This window comes from Tenrec ecaudatus, chromosome 18 (genome assembly GCF_050624435.1).
Source record: "Tenrec ecaudatus isolate mTenEca1 chromosome 18, mTenEca1.hap1, whole genome shotgun sequence".
Taxonomy (NCBI): domain Eukaryota; kingdom Metazoa; phylum Chordata; class Mammalia; order Afrosoricida; family Tenrecidae; genus Tenrec; species Tenrec ecaudatus.
Genome location: NC_134547.1, coordinates 49,932,801 through 49,939,178, shown reverse-complemented (window position 1 = coordinate 49,939,178; position 6,378 = coordinate 49,932,801). Strand labels below are relative to the sequence as shown.

Here is a 6,378-nt window from a genome sequence, read left to right as displayed (position 1 = left end):
AGAATGACACTCCAGGGGATCCTGCTAAAACTGACTCATAGGTGAATCCTATCAATATCTTCCCCCACCTTCCTATAAGACCCAGGCAAGGAAAGCTCGTTTGGTGGAGTTAGAGACTTCAGGAACCGATTACAAGGATCCACATGTGACCTCCTCCCTGGGAGATGGACAACAGAAAAGGGGGTAAAGGGAGACGCCGAACAGGGCAAGATATGACAAAAATAATTTATACATTATCAAAGGCTCATGGGGGGGGGAGGGAGGGGAAAAAAAGAGGACTTGATGCAAAGGGCTTAAGTGGAGAGCAAATGCATTGAAAATGAGGAGGGCAAAGAATGTATAGATGTGCTTTATACAATTTAAATATGTATGGATTGTGGTAAGAGTTGTATGAGTCCCTAATAAAATGTTAGAAAAGAAAAGCCACATTAAACAATTCACTGTCAGTGCACCTTTATTCAGAAGCATACAACATGCAACCATCCATTCACAGACCAGTGGGGGCTGAGTCTGTGAAGCCCTGATGGGTAAACAAACCAGATCTCCCAGATGGCAGGTAAACATTCTACAACTGAACAACCTTTGCCCCAACTCTTCACTGGAACGGCCCAGGCTTTAACTAAACACCAAACTCACGGTCACCAAATCGTGTCTGACTCAAAGGAACCCCGTACAACAGAGTAAAATTGTCTCTGTGTTTCTTAGGCTGTAAGTTGCTGAGAGAGTGAAAAGACACCCCCTCCTCCTGTAGAGCACCTGGTGGTTTCCTCTGCTCACCTTCCATTTAGCAGCCCAAACGCATAACCACTACACCACCAGGCCTCTGGGTCCATGTTACACCCTGGTACCATTTTACCTTCTTTACTTTTTTTTTTAATCATTTTATTATTAGGGGCTCATACAACTCTTATCCCAATCCATACATACATCAAGTCCTACATAGAAATGTTATATGTACGCATGCACAAGAACATACACTCTATGTATGCATGCAGGAAAACATACTAGTTAGCAAGACTGCCAACATGGAAATCCATATTCTCATATTCCAAATTCTACAGAGCCTTAGGGAAGAGCTTAAGATATTATAAAATGCTGCCCCAACTTAGGTTCTGAGAGAAAGTGAAAATTCCCATTTCTCTATTCTCCCCCTATTCTCATCCCAGCTAGTAAGGCAAATTAAAAAATTCCACTTTCATTTATTGCTTTTTAATGTGTTTTTTTACTCTGGTATTGTGGCAGTTGCATAATCTCATGTGAACTTGATAAAGAGAGTGAAAAGACAGAATCTAACGTGTCCAATAGGACACAGGTGGATGATGCTTCCTCATGGGAGTGGCCTTCTCATGAGGATCCTGGGAACTTCTTCTCTTCCTCCCTAGAGGCCAGATGCACTCTCTCTCTCTCTCTCTCTCTGCTTCACATTCCTGTAGACAAGCCACATGGAGCCACGCTGATGGCAACCAGATCCCTGGAGATGCATCCACTGCTATTGGATCCACAAGACTTTGCACCCAATGGCTTATGATCTCGCAGTATTTTGCATCATTGCATGTGGCTGTGTGAGGCAGAAGAGTTATTAATGGACTAGTACCAGACTTATGGGCTAAGATTGAACTTATGGACTTGATCTGGACTGGGCTGAGATGTTTTCTCAGTATAAAAATGTTCTTTAATATAAAGCTCTCTCTTATGAGTATCTCTGGGTTTTTTTCTCTAGTCAACCCAGACTAACAGAGCTCTAAAATTCTAGTCAATATTTAAAAGACGAAATCTCACTGATATCCAGCTCATATAAAGGACAAAGCTGGGCTGGCATCTAGAAGGCTCTCAATAGAGGTCTGAGGGGACAGCCCCAAGCCCAATTACCTGGAGAGCTGCCCCTCCCCCCAGAAAAATTTACTACAGAGAACAGCACTGAAACTATAGCTTAGGGAGAGGGACACATCTGATCAGAGCACACAGGAGCAAACGAAGGGGAAGGAAGAGAGAGTGCAGCACATCCTGGCCCATCAAGCCTTGAGACGATATCCCTGCTCAGAGCAGCCAACGCACAGAGAAGGTCATATGACTGATCCCACTATGAGACACGACATCCCTCACTGACCCATAGCCATACTGGGGACAACACTGGAGACACAGTGTGGGAATTCTGTCCAATCTGACCCCACCACACCAAGGCAAAACACGAAGGTCGTGCAGCAGAACAGCAAGGGGAGCCGAGCAAGGAAGTCTCGAGGGAATACCAAAAACAGACTTTGGGGCCAGGGTGTGGCACCCCATCAGACTCGACCAGAAAACACTAACAAAGGTCAACAAACAGACCTTGAACTATTTACAGGCTTTTTTTTCTTTGTCATTGGTTTGTGTTGTTTTGTTTTCATTTGTTACTTTGTTTTGCTCTTTTTTGTGTGCATATTATTATCTCTGCAGGTCTATCTAGATAAGATAGGCAGGATAAACAATCTGAAGGAGAAAACAACCAGACCCATGGCTCCTGGGAGACATGGGAGAGAGGGAGGTGGGGTAAATGAAGTAGGTGTTACCAAACACAGAGACAAGGGAACAACAATTGATCCAAAGTTGGTGGGGAGGAGGATGTAGGAGGCCTGGTAGGGCTTGATTAAGGATAATGTAACTGGGAGGACTTACTGAAACCCAAATGAAAGGCTGAGCATGATATTTAGATAAGAGAAAAGTAAAAGGAAATAGAGGAAAGAACTAGGAGGCAAAGGAATTCCATGCTGCTCACCTTCCCAACACAATCACTAAAGGAAAGTGGGTGCATAAGCAAATGTGGAAAAGAAAGCTGATGGTGCCCAGCTATCAAAAGACATAGTGTCTGGGGCCTTACAGGCTTGAAGATGAACAAGCGGCCATGTACCTGAGAAGCAACACAGCCCACATGGAAGAAGCACATCAGCCTGTGTAATCACAAGGTGTTGATAGGATCAGGTATCAGGCATCTAAGAACAAAAAATCATATCATTATGGAGTGGAGACCCAAAGCCCATCTGTAGGTAATTGGATATCCCCTTACAGAAGGGTCACAGGGAGGAGATGAGCTAGTCAAGGTGCAGTATAGAAACAATGAAACATACAACTTTCCTCTAGTTCTTTAATGCCTCCTCCCCCCAACTATCATGAACTCAATTCTACCTTACAAATCTGACTAGACCAGAGAATGTATACTGGTACAAATAAAAGCTGAAAACACAGGGAATCCAGGACAGATAAATTCTCGGGACTAGTGGTGAGAATGGCGACACCAGGAGGGTTGAGGGATGGCGGGGTAGAAGGGGTGAAAAGATCATAAGGATCTATTAAAACCCCCTCCCTGGGGATGGACTACAGAAAAGTGGGTAAAGGGAAACATGGGACAGTGTAAGACATGGCAAAATAATAATAATTTCTAAATTATCAAGGGTTTGTGTGGCAGGAGGGGTAAGGAGGGAGGGAAAAATGAAGAACTGATATCAAGGACTCTAGTAGAAATAAAATGTTTTGAGAAATGCATGTATGTATGTATTATGATAAGAGTTGTACGAGCCCGAATAAAATGAATTTTTGTAAAATCCATGTCTATTTTTTCCAGGAGGAATCACTTTCATTTCATTGCTCAATGCTCAAATATTTCTAGTAATAATAATTTATACACTACTAAAGGAATCATGTTCTATAACTCCTCCTTTTCACTATAATTAAAAGATACATTTTGATAATATCTGAGGCTTATCCAGTTTATTTGAACAAATAGTTAGAGAAGTTGTATTATATGAAAAATAATGCAGCCTCACCACTGGAGGAAAGATTATTACCAACATTCAATATGCAGATGACACAATCTTGCTTACTGGAAGAGAGGAAGAGTTGAATCACGTGCTGATGAAGATCAAGGATTGCATTCTTCAGGATGAATTACAACGCACGGTAAAGAAAACCAAAATCCTCACAACTGAACCAATATGATAAATGGAGAAAAGGCAGAAATTGTTAAGGATTCTGCCTTGCTCGGTTCCACCGTCAATGCTCATGGAAACAGCAATGCAATGAATCATTTGAACTCTTGATTGCTGCTGCCATGAGCATTGATGGTGGATCCAAGCAAGACAAAATCCTTGACAACTTCTACCTTTTCTCAGTCTATCATCATGTTACCTATTGGTCCAGTGGTGAAGATTTTGGCTTGCTTTGTATTGAGTTGTAATCCATCCTGAAAGCTGCAATCTTTGATCTTCATCAGCAAGTGCTTCAAGTCCTCCGCACTCTCAGCCAGCCAGGTGTGTCATCATCTACATATAATCCGACTCCTCTGATTATTTGCTCTGCATACAAATTGAATTAAGTATGGTGAGAGGATACAACCTTAATGCACACCTTTCTTGAGTTTAAACCATGTAGTACTTATGTGTTCTGTTCACACAACTGCCGATTGATAAATGATAAATGCCCTGAATTCAAAATTCAAATGATAAATGCTCTAAATTCAACATTTTAAAATAGATTACCTGCCTCATTTCAGCTCACACTCTATAGACAATGATGAAGACAGGCCTAACAAGCACAAACTTCATTTCTCTTTAAATATTAACTCTACTATTAATACTATAAATATTAACTATACAAATAAAGATTGACTATATTTTGGACTGTGAGATAGTTAAACTTTATTGTGCCAACCTGGTTGATAAACACATGTGGGGTTAATTGAAGGGCGGAGAGATAAATGGCTCGGTGAGCCTTGCCTTTCTAGTTCTCGGATCTCTTGCTTTGTGATGGTCAGGCCACGGGCAGCTGCCTCAGCCAGTTCCCTGCTTCAGCTGACAAGGATCACTTCATGCAAGACATCCCCAAGCAGAAGCCACTCTGATGCAGCCTGGAATGCTTACATGCTCAGTGATTTGGCTTTCCTCCTGCAGTCGGCATCATAGTGTGTGTTTTGTGATATGGAGGAGGACTTTGTGGATTGGTGTCAGACATATGGGCTAATGTTGGACTTCTGGGCTGGGGCAGCACTGCGTTGGGATGTTTTCTTGATGAGCACTTGAACTTTATATAAAACTCTCTCTTATATGTGAGTTTCTGTGGATCTGTTTCCCTAAAGGACCCAGACTAGCACAGACTGTCAGAATAATGAAAAAATCTGTCTTAGAGGATTACAGTCACAATGCTCCATAGAGGAGCCTGTGAGATCAAGAGGCATCTAAGAGATCAGGTATCAGGCTTCAAAGACCAAAATAAGTCATAGCATCGTGAATGAGGGGGAGTGTGGAGAGGGGACCCAGGGCCCATCTGTGGAAAATTGGACATCCCCTTGCAGAAGGGCCATGGAAAGGAGACAAGCCAGTCAGGGTATAGTATAGCAATTATGAACATACCTCTAGTTCTTTTTTTTTTTTCCACTGTGCAGCCCGCTTCAGTGCCTGAGTGCCAGAAGTCCAGGGGATAAAGCCAGGCAATGGTTTGGGGTTACAGTAGACTTTGGCGTGGTGCACTGTGAGAGAGACCCATGGGATCGGACCTGCCATAAATCCAAACCCATGTACTTCCTCTAGTTCTTGAATGCTTCACACACACACACCCAATAGCATGATCCCAATTATACCTTACAAATCTGGCTGGACTGGAGGATGTACACTGGTACACATAGGAAGTGGAAACACAGGGAATCCAGGACAGATGAACCCCTCAGGACCAGTGGTGATACCAAGAGGGTGGAGGGAAGGCGAGGGAGAAAGGGGAAACAGATGACAAGGATCCACATATAAGACCCTCCCTGGGGGATGGACAGCGGAGAAGCGGGTGTAAGGCGATATTGGATGGCGGAAGATATGCCAAATTAACAGTAATTTATAAATTATCAAGGGTTCATGGAGGAAGGGGGAGCAGGGAGGGAGAGGGGAAAATGAGGAGCCGATACCAAGGGCTGTAGTAGAAAACAATTATTTTGAGACTGATGAGGGAAACAAATGTACAAAAGTGCTTGACACAATGGATGGATGGATTGTTATAAGAGTTGTATGAGCCCCCAATAAAATGATTTTTAAAAATAAATGTCATAATCAACATACGTAATATTAACAAAAACAGGATAGAGGCTAATGAGCCTTTATCACTCTTACTTTGTAGGTGTTATCAGGAGGAACCAATATTTGGATAAGGTTATCATGCTTGGTGAATTGGCAGGTCAGGAAAAAGGAAGACTCAATGGCTGCCACAATACACTCACTATTGTGAATTTACTGCACGGCAAGGTAATGTCTTGTTCTGTCATATCTGGGAATACTATGAAACAGAGACAACTCAATGGCACCTAAGAAATACCAATATGACTCATTCTCTTCCGAGGGATTATATTTGGAAATGTTTAATCTTTGA

At 42.5% G+C, this 6,378-nt stretch overlaps 1 pseudogene; it reads right to left on the bottom strand.

The window, feature by feature from the left end:
- Positions 1 to 5,400: 5,400 nt before the first annotated feature.
- Positions 5,401 to 5,544, bottom strand: LOC142432935 (small nucleolar RNA SNORA42/SNORA80 family; annotated as a pseudogene).
- Positions 5,545 to 6,378: the final 834 nt, after the last annotated feature.